We start from the raw sequence: 16121 nt of genomic DNA, 5'->3' as shown, positions 1-16121 counted from the left end.
ACTATTTATTTTGCTATGACTATGGCAGGAAGCCACAGCCGGTCACTTAACATATAGAGATGGCAATAGTTATTATTTTCTAGTATGTATTTTAGTAGTTTGCCTTAGTTTTGTTTTTTTCATTTTTAGTTGATTTTTGTACTTTAGTACAAAAATCAAATGTATTTTTCGCTAGTTTGTGAAACACCATGTATATCAATCATGGCATTGTTAGGTAATAACTTATAGAATTAATCAGTAGGGTAATTTTGTCAAAATCTTTGGGGGGGCAAATTTGGACCCATTTTCCCCAAACACAGTGAAAATAACAGTAGCAACAGATACATTATTAATATAGTAACAAAAAAGATAACGATGCACGACAGAAAACTGACCCGGTTATGTGGATGCTTGAATTTTGCAGGCTTATCTTCTTCTTGACAAGATCTTTGGGAGAAAGTAGTTTTTAGCTGAGGAGGGAGGGGAGGGCTAAAATGTTGTCTGGCGGGAGGAAAAACTGAGGTCTAAGAGTGGTTGTTGTTCCCCCTCTTGTCCCATAACAAATTACGCCTCTGAACTTAGCCGAACTAAAATCCTTAGTTTAATTGCTAAATGACTTGTGCGAAGATTATTCTTCATATACTTACAATTATAAATTTAGCAGACTTGTGATTTATGAAATAGATTCAATATTAAAAATTGCTACCATAGAGTGACACAATTTCAAATATTTCGGATCTGAAGGAGAGTTTCATCACCTATATGTTGTGTTACTAATTCGTTGTATAAATTTTTAATTTTTTTGCTGTCTGACACTGTATTGTTACTATTTTGTTTTAGGTAGTTTCATTAAAAGAGGGAAACGGAAAAAGCGAAAACGGGTAACAGAAACCATCCTTGTAGAAATGACAAAACTAGGGGTTTAAGGTATTCTGCTGCCCAGTTTTCTGCTAATCAGTTTTACAATTTCTTCTACCTAGAATTCCTTTTTTTGATTTTGTGTTTCTATTCTTGTGCTTTCTGCTTTTCAATTTTTTCGTTACCAAGTTTGATAAAATTAGGCTCAATTGTATTCATTGAGGCCAGATATTTTATTTTTAAACTGAAATTCATCATGCTGATTGGAAAGATTACATTAAATTTCGATAGATAATATATCTTTATTGACAAATTTGCGGAAATCCGGAAAAATTGGAGAACGCCGGAAAAATTGATTAATTGGAGCTCAGTTACAGTTGAGAGAGAGATGTTTCAGCATATTTCGTTCAAAGATTACCCAAACATGCAACCACCAAGATCAAAATGATAAGATACCTGTTGATACATTTTGGTATTTGCTTCGGCAACTTCTCTGCACTTTTTGTACAAAGCATCACAGGTAGGGTCGTCTAAATCTTTGCTGGCTAATCCTAAGTGTTCTTTGAAAGGAGCCTTCCTTAAAGAGGCAGCAAACCTGGTTTTATCTGACTCATCCTGGAAAAGAAAGGGCTTGCAAATAAAGTTCACAAAAAAACAGTTTTGTAAATTAGAGCGTAACATATAATTAATCCAATGAATAATATGAGAATATATCATAACAAAAAGTACAAAATTATAATTACAAACATGAAATTTAAACCATAATTCTTAAATACCAAATATCACACCAAATTTCTTTAATACATTTCTAAGAATATAACTGAATGCTAGACTAATATGAAGTCGAATAAAAGTACATAGACTCGAACACTCGTCAAGACAGTAAAACAGGTCATTTGTATGAAAATGATTCTAATAGTTCCAAATATTTTCGTTTTCAGATATTATAAAAATATTATAATTTTTCGATTAAAATGTCTGAAAAATCATATTATCTGAATATTTATTTGATTTGGCGAACATCAAATACTGTAAATAACTGTCAATACAAATACTGTTAATAGGGACCATATTATATGATAAATAATGATAACTGTTAGAATTTAATTAACTATTAACCATCTACATACTATGGACCTACCTTTGGACGCTTAAGAAGACGTTTTATATAAAGATATAAAATTGATTTGTTTTGTAAAGATCTTTTAAACAGTCAAGTCTTCCTCCTAAAATTGCTTGGACAATGGCTCTTATAGAAGGAAAACCAAATAAATACAATAGAAACCACTATCCGTGCTTATACACGGGAAAGGGAGTGAACTTTTTAACGTTGTCAAAAGGTCCCCCTTTCGCAAAAGTATGAAAAAAAAGTCTGAAAATTCCCTTTTTTATGTCTTCGCAATGCTCGCCACAGGAGCTACTAATTCTCGCCACAAGATCCGCCCTAGACTATGAAGAGTACATTTCTATTGTATTTTTATTAAAAAGGATAAAACAATCCTACCCCCCCCCCCTTCCTGCATTTTCATGATTTGGTGCTCCTGAGGGATAGTATCATGTTCAATTTGTGCCAGGTAAAAAAAAAAGAAAAAAAAAAGAAGAATAATACTGCATAGAACCAAAAACATAAAAGAGATTTGTTTTATCCTGAAGTTTTATCTTGACTGTTTTATCCTGAAGTTTAATGAAGTTTATTAAGTAAGATATACTCTTAATTTGACTCTCAGGGTCTTGCTCTTAAACCAAAATTTTTAATGTACATCAATGTAGGTTTATGTTTAAGAAGAATATTTTTTTTTTATTTGAACCCAGCTTAGCCTTTCTTAGTCTTTTTCTTTACCCATGTTTCGGGTTAGTTGTTACCTACCTTCCCAAAAAGCCAAGAAATCTCACCCCTCTTAGCCTCGTTAAATTCATCGCTGTTCTTCGACAGCAATGGTGACATAATAGACATTAAGCGCTTCATTTGCATGCTTCAGCCTCGGCAATTCTAAAGCCGTTATTATATATAATTACTTACTTCGAAAATCACAGCTATTTCAGAGTCTTTATTTCCTATCAAGCTTCGTTCATTTATGTTGGCAGAGTCACAAATGACAGTCTTGTCATCGACGATCAGTATCTTACTATGGAAATAAATTTGTTCAGTGACCTTGAAGAAAAGCATTGTTTATTGTCAATGTCCGGCTCAGAGCCTCCTGCGTAAGTAAAAGTAAGATTTATAGTCATTTAAAAAACAAAATGCAATTGATAATGTGTTAATGTTAATTATTCAGCGAAAATAACTTTTTATTACTTAAGTAAATAAGATGGATAAAGAAAAACCCTAAAAAAAGAAAAACCCTAAAAAAGAACTTACTAAAAGTAAATAAGATGGATAAAGAAAAATCCTCAAAAAAAGAAAAACCCTAAAAAAACAACAAAAAAACTGTATTTCTAAAAAAAAAAATAAAAAAATATTCATCAAATACCTCAAAATACATACTCGTAGGTCTTGGCACCAATTATAACTGGGAAGTGTACAGACGTTTTCAAGGGGACTTTTTTCGCGGGATGGGGCGTTCAGAAGGAGGGGGTTACGCGGAAAAATCTTCCCATGGAAGAATTAATCATGAAGGGAGAGAATTTCCATGAAGGGGGTGCATGATTTTCTGTATACTATCTGAACAAAAAAATGCAGTGATCAGGGGAAGAGGAGAAAGTATTTTTCTCCAGTCCTCTCAAAAGAGTATAGGCTATGTATTTTTTATACTTGTTGTCTAGCGTGCTCTATGACTAGTAAGTCTTCAGTTAAAAAGAAATTTTGAGTGAAAACCTTAGGTAAAATAACGTTTATAGCTTGATTTTTCAATTTTACTGCTATAATTTTTACGTGGTTCAACTTTAATAGTCCAATGGTAAGAAGGGGAAAAGACGAACAAAATAAAAGTACGATACACTGATTACATATTCACCGATTAAACGTGAATAAATATTGTATTACATTTGTAATATAAGGCACAACATATGATGCAAGTTTGTCAACTATACCATTTTTTGTGGAATATTCTTTGAATTTCCTGAATGCATTAAAAAGTTATTGGATTTCACGGAAAAAATCTGACTTAACAGATCAATACCCATTCCTTTTAGATAGTTTAAATCCGCCAGTATTTAATGAAAATCAATTTTGACAACCTTGGACACAGCACATAAGAATGAAATAAAGAAGATAAAAGAGAAAATACAAACCTATTAAGGTAATTAGAAACTTAAGGCACTTTAAAAGTCAACACTACACATGAGTACTGGGTTTTCAATTTTTTGGTAAATTCACTTCGCGTTTTCACTTTTTGGTAAATTTGAACTAAGAACAAATTTATTTGTTGGTCTAACACTTTACTAGTCAAAAACCGGTTTTGCATTTTCCTAACAAAAATTTTCACCATTCATCAGCACAAGTGACTCAAATCAAACTGACCCAAATTTGAGCCTATTGCTTCAAACCCTCTCATATCCACACAACTACGATTCACTAAATAATTTATATTAAACTTCGGAGGCAGGATATGTTCATTTTCCAGGTAATTTAAAGGCAGTGAAACTGAATGACCCTAAAATAAAAGGAGTAATATTACTAGCTGAAGAAAACATTATAAATTAACTGCTTAAAGAAGATGTCACGTAATTGGGAAATCCTGCATTAATCACAACTTATCTGGGCAGACAATATACAGTTACCTGTAAAACTCGTTTTCACTAAATAGGGGCGTTTGTGACCCGAGTTGATTTGACGTTTTTGTACTTCAACAATTGACATCACTAAAAGTTCTTTTAGACATGGATTTTATTCACGTAGACAATTTAAATGTTAAATTTATGTAGAGGGCAAATTTTTTTTTACATTTTTTCAATAATGACCGTTAGGACTCAGCACATTAGAATGAAGTAAAGAAGATAAAAGAGAAAATACAAACCTATTAAGGTAATTAGAAACTTAAGGCACTTTAAAAGTCAACACTACACATGAGCACTGGGTTTTCAATTTTTTGGTAAATTCACTTCGCGTTTTCACTTTTTGGTAAATGTGAACTAAGAACAAATTTATTTGTTGGTCTACCACTTTACTAGTCAAAAACCGGATTTACATTTTCCTAACAAAATTTTTCACCATTCATCAGCACAAGTGACTCATATCAAACTGACGCAAATTTGAGCCTATTGCTTCAAACCCTCTCATATCCACACACTACGATTCACTAGATAATTTATATTAAACTTCGGAGGCAGGATATGTTCATTTTCCAGGTAATTTAAAGGCAGTGAAACTAAATGACCCTAAAATAAAAGGAATAATATTACTAGCTGAAGAAAACATTATAAATTAGCTGCTTAAAGAAGATGTCACGTAATTGAAAAATCCTGCATTCATCACAAACTTATCTGGGCAGAGAATATACAGTTACCTGTAAAACTCGTTTTCCCTAAATAGGGGCGTTTGTGACCCGAGTTGATTTGACGTTTTTGTACTTCAACAATTGACATCACTAAAAGTTCTTTTAGACATGGATTTTATTCACGTAGATAATTGAGATGTTAAATTTATGTAGAGGGCAAATTTTGTTTACATTTTTTCAATAATGACCGTTAGGACTCATTTAACTTTCATCTACTATCTAACATCTAATCTTTCCTAGTTCCAAAGAAACGTTGTAAATTTTAAAAAAAGAAACTTAAATAATATTTTGAAATATTTTGAGGAAGGTGGGAGGGATTCTTTTCAGATATCATTGCTTTTTTGCATAATGCTTCTAATAGACATTATGGAATTCTGAAACAGTTGCCCCAAAATTTATTTCTGAGGCGGCTCTCATCTGAGTTCTTTCTTCAGTATTCTATCTGTGGTTTGCAGTAAGATCTTAGCACACACATGAAGTAAAAAACGACAATTGGAGAAGAAAGAAGCAAGATCTTTGCACTTTGATGAGTAAAAAAGGAGGCTTAGAACACCGTTTTTTTTGTTACTTCATTTGTTTTGCAGCATGGGTGTGCATAGTAATTTCTCTTTTCTTAGTTTTTTTAAGTTATTGGTAAGTAGTGAAAGTAAGGATATCCAAAAATTAAGCCCTCCAAAGATTTTGGTATCTCACACAAGCTAACGGCTGCACTATGACCAAACTGGGAGCAACAAAGCAAAAATGGGCTTGAAGAACCACATTCTTAGTCTATCGAGTTGGAGAAGGGAAATATGTGGCTAGGGATTTCTCTTCTTCTACTTTTTATTCCTGCTGGATTCTGCAGCAATGAAATTTTTCGTATTTGTCAAATACACTTTTCAAACAGATTTCTGCCCTCATCAGACTGGAGAAACTCTTTTTTGGGTTTATTCTTCGTCTTTTTCATTTTTCGTTTAGCTTAGCTGACCAGTATTAACTGGTTTTCGTATGTGATTTTGAAATAAAAATGCGTAGTTAAAAAAAAGGAATCAGTGAATTCAGTCCCCCCTTCCCCCAATGAAAAGAAGTTGGGCTGCACTTTGACCAGATTTGGCTTTGCTTCTCTCCATGGAAACACCATTTTACAGAAAGTTCACAATTTGTATGCAAAAGATCGTAGTTTCGAAATTCTGGCAGTGGGGTATTGCTACATGAAGCAAAAATGGCAATAAGGACCACTTCTTCTCTTGGTCTTGCATCATATCCAGTTTTTTGTTGATTATTGATCCTCCATTAAAGGCTCAATTCAATTTCCTTCTCCAAACTATTGCGAGGGGATGTTTGGAGACTTTGTGCTTCTCCCCATGAAAGCACCATTTTGCGAACTGTTCACAATTTATATGAAAGACATCGTACTTTGAAAATTCTGGCAGTGGGCGAAATGAAGAAAGAATGGCAGCAAGGAGCACTCCTACTCTAGGTCTCGCAGCATATCGGGTAGTTAGTTGATTATTTATCCTCCATTTGAAACTTACTGCAATTTCCTTCTCCAAAATGCCAAGGCAAATGGGAAATCCAGGTTTAAACCAAATTGATCGTGACCTGTCAGGGTCATCTGGGCCTTGCATATGCACAAGAACATGGTTGAAAGTTATAATGTCCCCGTTATTGGCAGCATTGTTCTTGATGTGAAGAACTTCCGGTCTATCGGCAGCCTGACCACTTATTGGCCCAATATACACTGCCCAGCAACAGTAAGAGATGTTGTAGCGGCTTCGTTTAAATTCTAATAAATCCTCAGGTTTAAGATCCTGGTAATTTATATCGCAAGTTTTAGTATTTGCACGTCATTCCGAGACTTTACGTCGTGAATCATTATTTTCTACCGGTAATTCCGGGCTTGACGATCCAATGGGCTTGACGATCCAAATTCTTAGTCTATCGAATTGGAGAAGGGAAATATGTGGCTAGGGATTTCTCTTCTTCTATTCTTGCCCCTGCTGGATTCTGCAGCAGTGAAATTTTTCGTACTTGTCAAATACATTTGTCAAACAGATTTTTGCCCTCATCAGACTTGAGAAAATCGCTTTTGGGTTTATTCTTTGTCTTGTTCTTTTTTCGTGCAGCATGGCTGACCAGTAATAATTGGTTTTTCGTAGGTGATTTTAAAATAAAAATGCGTAGTTAAAAAATAGGGATCAGTGAATTCAGCCCTACCCCCTTCCCCCAATGAAAAGAAGTTGGGCCGCACTATGACCAGATTTGGTATAAGTCATATAATAAGAATAAAAATGCAGCTGTTCAAATAAGTTGTTCAAATGAAAACAAGCAAAAATTAAAAGGAAAAGGTTAACAACAAATGGAAAAACAAATAATTCACTAAGACACACTTAAACTCTCTGAAAAAGGAATACACTTGAATCCACTGATCGGTAGAATTGACTTCTACCGAGTCTTGAACAACCGAATTTTACTTCTGACACCTTTCAACAATGTTAACAGCAAACTGCGAGGTAATACTTGGAGGCTTAGCTTCTCTCCATGGAAACACCATTTTACAGAATGTTCACAATTTGTATGCAAAAGATTTCGAAATTGTGGCAATGGGGTATTGCTATATGCAGCAAAAATGGCAATAAGGACCACTTCTTTTTTTGGTAGGATAAGATATTTATTTCAAAAAGATCACTATTACAAGCCCTCAAAGGGCCGAATTCGGACTTCGGAGGCGAAACAAAGCAAAAACACTAATAATAATGAATAATCAAATTATGTGTAAAAAAAGAAAAAAATCTGTCAAATTACACTTGAACAAATACAAGTCAGAAAAAAAGAGAAGGGGACAAAAAATCTAATAATACAGAAAAGAACAAGAAATAAACAATATATTTCTACAAATTAAAAGGGACACTAAAAAAAGTCCAAAAACTCACAAAAAATGCAACGAAGCATAAAACACACCTAAAACACATATGATTAAAAGGGAAACTAATCCAAAACAGAGGGGGGCAAGCAAATTAGTGTAACGACCTAAAGCACCTCACATGAAAAAATGCGGGGGGGGGGAAACTAGTTGGCTATTTTATTTATTTTTTTTGTGATGAAGGGGACAAAGGTTTTTTCATATCTGGAAGTAACGCAGCGAATGGGGGACAAAACTGGGATAGACTCAGAAACAGCTCGATGCTGTCGTAATCTGGATGGTGAGTAAGGTTTAAGGAAAATACTTGCCGTCCGAGGGTTCGTTATTGCATTATTTGAAAAACGGAGGCACAACGACGACCTCCTTCGCTCAAGGGTTTCCAAACTAGCTTTTTTTTAGGAGCAGAGAGTAAGGCACATTTCCTTCTTCGAAAATTATTCGCAAGGCTCTTTTTTGGATTGACTCAATTTTGTTTGATTCTTCACGGGAGATGCCAGGGTGCCAAACTGGACAAGCATATTCAAGATGCGGGTGGACAAAAGACGTGTACAACCTTAAGGAGTGAGAAAGGGGGCAGCTATATTTTTTTAGGAGGGCGATAGACGCATTAGCTTTATGGATGATATCTTTAACGTGGATATCCCTCTTTAAATTTGAAGAAATTGTGACTCCAAGTAATTTAACCGAGGACGCATAAATTTCAGGAGGGATAGGATTAAGAAAACAGGGCGAGGATTTGAGGAAACAAATCGGCATTATCATGGACTTAGAGGGGTTTACTGTCATATCTAGGTCCAAAGCCTCACTACCAATTTCAGTGAGGATACTCATAGGGTCGCTTATTAAATTTCTGAAGCAACTTTCAACAATCGTTAGGTCATCAACAAATTTCCAACGGTAAGGAATTTCCTTCACGAGGCTGTTAATCATGACTGAATAAAGGAGGGGGCCTACGAGAGTTCCTTGGGGTATGCCATTGTAAGTAGGGAGAGGATTTGAGTAATGGTTCTGGTATTTAACCACCTGCGATCTATTTGTTAAAAAGGAGGCAACCAATTTTACCAGTAATGGATCGATATTGAACTCGCTTTCTAGTTTCTCAATTAAAATATTTTGGTTAACAAGGTCAAAGGCCTTCTGAAGGTCAATGGAAATTAAGTTTAGCCAGGAATTAGGATTTTCGAGGATTTTCCCGATGTGGTCAATAAGAGAAACGAGGTAGTGGGAAGTAGAAGTTGATTTTTGGTTTCCGAATTGTTTCAGGTCAGTAAGAGGTAGGATTTTTTCTTTAGCAAATCTGCAAGAAATCCCTCATACAATTTTGAAAAAATAGAAGTAAGTGTAATAGGTCGAACGCCTTCAAAGCCAGGCTTTCCGTTTTTCTTTTTCAAAGGGGTAATGAAACCCTGTTTCCAAATTGTTGGAATTTGCCCAGACTTAGTAATTTCGTTAAACAGGACAGACAAGGGCTTAGACAGGAAGTCACCAAAGGCTCGAATAAGAAGAAGTGGGATATCCAAAGGACAAACACTTGTCTTTCTTAGTTTATCAATTGTTCTTTCAATGTCAGACGGCGAAACAGTCGCGAAAAAGGGGGATGGATCTACTGTTGATAATTGGATTGGCAATGCTGGAAGGCTCTCGACAATGGAAGCGAGAAATTTATTTAAACTATTTGCAGTAACATCAGGGGGCTCTGGCAAGTTGAAATTAAGCTGGTCAAGACTCTTGCCACATAGCTTTTTAACCTCGGAATACCAGTTTTTTGGCTTATTAGTGAACAATTTTTCGATCTTATTTTTGTAGTTGGATCGTGCCAATTTACGAATTTCTCTTTTAATTGATTTTCTTAGTATATTGGCTTTCTCGAGTTTACCATTTTTACACAGCTTCAATTTGGTTCTAATTAGTGTTTTTATTGTTTGATTAATTAAGGGTTTATTACTTGAGCACCTTTTAAACCTTTTTTCTGTGAAACAACTTTGATATTTATCAATTAGCTTCTTATGAAACGTGGCTGTTTTCTCATCAAGGTTTTGTAAACTATAAATGTCGGACCAATCTTCAGTACTCAGCCACATACCGGAAGAAAGAAGACCAGAATTTTGAAGAGGGCGGTAAGTCTATAAGCTATTGAGAAAGTATGCTTAAAATTTGAGGAGGGGGGGGGACAAAAGAATGGAAAGATGATAACTCCCACCTAATGGGGGCAAAGCTGAGGGAGGGCTGTAAAAATTGTAAATATTAGTTAAAATAACATCAAGAGAGGTATTACCTCGAGTCGTCGGTGTTTTAACAATTTGCTTTACTTTAAGTGAAGCACAAAAAGAATTCATTTTAAGGTCGTTGGCATCGCCAACTAAAAAAAAGCCAGCATTGGGATAGTTAGAAATAACAAAATCAGCACTTGCCTGTAATTGCTGGATGAAATTACGTTTTGACTAGATATTTTGATTTGGGGAGTAATAGAAAACAGCTATTGCAATAATACTAAATGGACGAGGGAGTACTTTTGGTCTAACACTTAGCCAGAGGATTTCATCATACTCGGATAAGCTAGGGACTTGAATAACCTTTGGGTAAAGGTGACTCTTAGTAAAAAACAAAACTCCGCCACCTTTTTTCCCGAGTGGGTGGTCTGAAGGACGGAGTTTAATAAACTCTGAATAATTTGTCAGGCGTAGGGACCCTGGGTCATGGGATTGAACTTCAGTAACGGCTATAATATCTATCAAATTTGATTCTGAAACCACCTCGAGTTCAGTAAGTTTTTCAAAATTAAGACTTTAAGAATTATTGACTAAAAGTTTAGGAAAAACAAACCGGTTGGGGAATCGCGACAGGGACACTTGATGGGTTTGAGAATTTCCTGGGTAGGGTTTTTATTTAATTTTATTATGCTTTGGAGAAGAAGGGTAAGGGAAGGATTTGGTTTGGGGATTTGGATGTTGGGGGACGGGCAAGGATATGGACGAAGCACGAGGACTTATTATATGACAATTATTGAATGCAAAAAGTCTCAGACCTGAGTCACCTTTACCAGGTAAGCACGAGGGATAAAACGAATGGGCTGGGGGTGGGGTTTCGTAAGGTGCTGGGAAAGGGGGCCTGGTTGGGAATAGTGATTCATGTCCGTCAAGACATTGCTGGTTTGTGGCAGAGTAGGGAGGGTATAGGGCAGCATACTTTGAGGGGGGAGGAAATAGGACTTCTGTATGCGGGGATTGGGAGGAGGTAGCGAAGGATAAGGGAGGATAGTTCGGGAAGGGTTTGTCAATTTTTGAGCTGTGCCTGATGAACTTTGATGAGAAATTTTTGCTTGAGTGCGGTGCACTAAAAAACGACGGCGGAAGGGAGATGAGTGGCTCTTACAATTTTTATCTTGGACAGGGACACTGGAACAGGGCCTCAGGGAGGAGAATTAACATCATCTACATTTGGTGCATGGGCAAAACTACAATATTTGTTACAATGCATGGTGGGAAAAGGTCTGGGGAAAGTGTGTATGGGAGGGGGAGGGATACTAAAAGGGGATACTAAAGTAGGGGTATTCAGGGAGGGGGAGCTTGTTTTCCGAAACAACCCTCTTGTTTTCCGAAAGTCAGGAGAGAAATGAGCAAAAACACATTCTCTGTTGCTACAAGTGAAGACACTACACAAATCTACGTGATCTACGTAAATCTACGTCAAAACTGCAATCATTTCTTTTGCAACATTTTGATCGGTAATTTAAGCATGTATGCAAAAACCGACACTTTTTCTTTAGTCTGCAAAACCCTTGTTCAAAGAACCGGCAATGCATGTTGTATTTACGAGTTCTAATGTCACTTTTCTCTACGAGCGTCGGAGGGGTTGTATTTGCACTAGTTGATGACGTATCACCAGGATTCATTTCGTCTGACAAGATCGCACAGTCGTGGGCTAGGCTTGGGCTATATGTTATGTTTTGCACTTTATTATCAATGGGTGCATTTCGATTAGCAACAGCAATATCTTTGTCCGTTTGCGTTGACTGAGTAACTTGGTCACGGGGGATTTGCGAAGGGTCACAAGGGTGGGTTTCGATAGCTGCCGAGAGTTCTTGTTTCAGCTGGGCTATAAGAAAGTCTTTAACCTCCAAATGGCCTGTCAACACTTTAATTTGATTGTTCTTTTCCTCCAATTCTGACAGAAACGTTGAGTGCCTTGTCCGGATTTCTAGATTTTCTGCTTGACATGCCTATAAACTTGGATCAAGGGTCTCAATTTTCTCACTTAGACGGGTTGTTTCGGATTCATAGTTGGGAATGTCTACACTTACCACAGACGGCTTAGTCCCTTCCCGTATATCAGAGTTAGTTTTAGGTCCTTAATACTTTGTGGTGAAAAAATGCCGATTCCGCTTCCTCTTACAGGTCTCTTCGCACTAGGCTTTTGTGGGGGTTGAGATGCTTGCGACTTTGGAGTCGAAGGTATTTTTTTTTGCAAGACACTCCATGCATTACCATTCGCCGGAATGGTCTTTAGTCCGATTCGGGCGTATTTATTAACGCCCGCGTGGTACCAACGGCCACATCCTGGCACGCATTGGACAGAATTTGTGGTTACAAGCAGTCGGCACTCGGGACAATAATTTTTTGGTTTCGACATATCACAATAGTTGCTTTGGGACTCGAGTCAGGCAGTGGCAACAATAGACAGGGAGAGTCAAGCAGTGGCAACACTTCTTCACCTTCCTCTGGTTCCTCATCTTCATCTTCCCCTTCGTCATCCGAACTTGCAAATACTATACAATACTCGTCATCCGAACTTGCAAATACTACATTTCTTACGTCGTCGGGGTATTCTTGGTCTTCATCTCTCTCCTCCCAGAACGACCTGTTGCTCTCTATTGTGCCGTATTCACTTATTTCTTCATCCTCCTCGTCGTTGCATCCGGAGGATATATCTCGAGGGAATTGACTCAATTTTGATTATCCTTTTTCAGTTAGTGCCAATTTTATATGACAATTTTAGGGTAGTTAGGGTACTTGCATCATATCCAGTAGTTTGTTGATTATTGATCCTCCATTTTAGGCTCACTTCAATTTTCTTCTCAAGATTATTTCGAGGGGATGTTTGGAGTCTTTGCTTCTCCGACAACTCGGGAAAACTAAGAGGTAATACTTGGAGGCTTTGCTTCTCTCCATGGAAACACCATTTTACTGAATGTTCATAATTTTTATGCAAAAGATTGTAGTTTTGAAATTCTGGCAGTGGAGTATTGCTATATGCAGCATAAATGGCAATAAGGATAAATGGCAATAATATCTAGTAGTTTGTTGATTATCGATCTTCCATTTTAGGCTCACTTCAATTTCCTTCTCCAAACTATTGCGATGGGATGTTTGGAGACTTTGCTTCTCCCCATGAAAGTACCATTTTGCGAAGTGTTCACAATTTGTATGAAAGACATCGTACTGTTTAAGTTCTGGTAGTGAGGTAACCGTAAATGAAGCAAGAGTGGCAGCAAGGAGCACTCCTACTCTAGGGCTCGCAACATGTCCGGTAATTAGTCGATTATTTATCCTCGATTTGAAGCTTACTTCAATTTCCTTCAATTTGATAACTATCCAAAAGTATAATTCAATAAGTAACATGAATTAAAATTTTCCCCAGAATCGTCTGAATATTCTTCTAATTTTTTTTTTGTTACAAATTATTGAAACTTATCCCAAAGCCTAAAAGAGTGAGCAGGGTAGCGCCTCCTTTTAACAATCAACTGAGCAAATAAGATCAAAATTGCGTTGAAATTCGACATATTTTTGGCATAACTACGCTTTTGTTTTTATAGAGTAAGTATTCAACTACTAAAAATATTGTAATTGCAATTTTATGGAAATATTTTAATATAATGGAAATTATAAACATAATAAAAATGCAAATGTAAGGAAAATAATAAATTTCTGAATAGTAGTAACTCTATCTGGAATCTTGTATAAATATAATAAAAAACATAACGACAAACATTTAAATTTATAATTTTATAGTTAATATCTTTTAGAGAAACTTCTTGAAAGGAAAATGAGCAGAGATCAATTAATGCGTTGACTCGTGGTGGTAAGTAATAAAGAAATAGTATTAATTATGTTCCAAACTATTTTTCTTATCTGTTTTAAATGAACTATTAAATTTCGACGCATTATACTTCACACATAAGTATATATATATATATATATATATATATATATATATATATATATATATATATATATATATATATATATATATATATATATATATATATATATATATATATATATATATATATATATATATATATATATATATATATATATATATGTATATATATATATATATATATATATATATATATATATATATATATATATATACATATTTATTTATATATATATGTATATATATATATATATATATATATATATATATATATATGTGTCTATATATATATATATATATGTATATATATATATATATATATATATATATATATATATATATATATATATATATATAGGGTCATCCTCATTTTCCTCCTTTCTTCGTGATTTTATGTTTTATCAATTTGTGTAAAAAGGAAGTTTGTATCTTTAGAGATACATACACTTTAGAGATAACAGGTTAGGTTATGTATGCTAATTCATACGTTCGACTCAAGTCAGGTGACACCTACGTTGTTAATATCCCGTATACATTCGTTGTTATACGAGAAGCTGGTCTAATCACCGAATTAATAATTTCCCTAGTTTCCCTCATATCTTTCCTCGTTTCGCTAAACTTCAAAACATAATACGTGGTTTTTGACTTTCTAATCAGTGACTTATAAACGTTTTTATGTTCTTTTAAATTGTTGCAGGTTAGCAGGTGAAAAGCAATTATTATATTCCTTCTCTAAGTAATCTTTCCGCTGTAAGCATTTTAGAAGACCATTTGTCATCCATGGGTTTAGCGGTCGGTAATTTTTTGGTGACACTTTATTTGGATTTTTAGAATTACTGATCAATAAAACCTTGTTTCCGAATATCATAAAATTTATATCTAGTTCTTTTCTTTCATCAATAAAATCCTAAGGCTGCTGAAGGAGTTTAGGATTAAGCTGAGCAAGATTTTTTCAGACAGATTAAAGAATCAGAGGCTTGGTTTGCTTATTTGCGATCAACAAATCACAAATTATTGGAAAACGGTCTGAAATATCATTAATCAAAAGAGTACTTTCATATTCAAGCAGAGAAGAACTATATTATTTAATAAAGTAGCTTACTTATCAGTAACTCTAGTTGGAATCATGATCGTGGGTAAGAGGCAATGAGTCAGCATTGCTGAAAGAAAATCAGCCGGAAATCAGGATGTTTATGTTAAAATCACCCATTAATATTATTTCACAAGGTTGCTGATGCATAGACTCAATTACTTCATTAAATACTTTAAAAAAGCAAAACAAAGAAGAACCACTTGGTGGTCTATACACTTCTCCCACATTATCACCTCCCGGGATGAAGTATATACCTCAATGAACAAAGACTCAAAAATACCTTCAACATTTTTGGACACATCTTCACGTACCTTATAATTCAAAATATCTAATGTATAAATTGCAAGACCATCTTTGCTCATAGTTATGCGTAGTCGCTTTCCGCAAACATACCCTGTAAACTCAAGAATTACGTCAGATGTTTTTGTGACAAAAATTTTGCAGAGATCGATGATACGTCTGGAAGCTTTTTCATTAACCCCGATTTAATACTTAGTATTAAGCACATTATCAACCATTAAATTACTAACATTAGGGTTACTTCCAACTGGTCCATTTAAAATGTCAACTAAATTCAAGGTATTCTTTTCACGTAAATTTAGATAATTGGATCTCTCTAAGTAAATATTTTGCAAAATTTCTGCTCAGCTCTTTCTCTTTTCTCCCATCTAAGTAGAATAACATCATGTGTTCG

The 16121-nt window shown here is 35.1% G+C and overlaps 1 long non-coding RNA gene across 1 annotated transcript in view; it reads left to right on the top strand.

Annotated features, from left to right (window-relative positions):
* The window catches only part of LOC136041181 (uncharacterized), an 87831-nt gene extending 73892 nt beyond the window's left edge, over window positions 1-13939 (top strand). Inside the window, exon 4 of the long non-coding RNA XR_010620977.1 lies at window positions 13500-13939. This is a non-coding gene — a long non-coding RNA (uncharacterized LOC136041181). The remainder of the gene's footprint in view (window positions 1-13499) is intronic.
* Window positions 13940-16121: the final 2182 nt, after the last annotated feature.

This window comes from Artemia franciscana, unplaced genomic scaffold, assembly GCF_032884065.1.
Source record: "Artemia franciscana unplaced genomic scaffold, ASM3288406v1 PGA_scaffold_1178, whole genome shotgun sequence".
Lineage (NCBI taxonomy): Eukaryota > Metazoa > Arthropoda > Branchiopoda > Anostraca > Artemiidae > Artemia > Artemia franciscana.
This window is presented reverse-complemented; position numbering and strand designations above follow the sequence as displayed.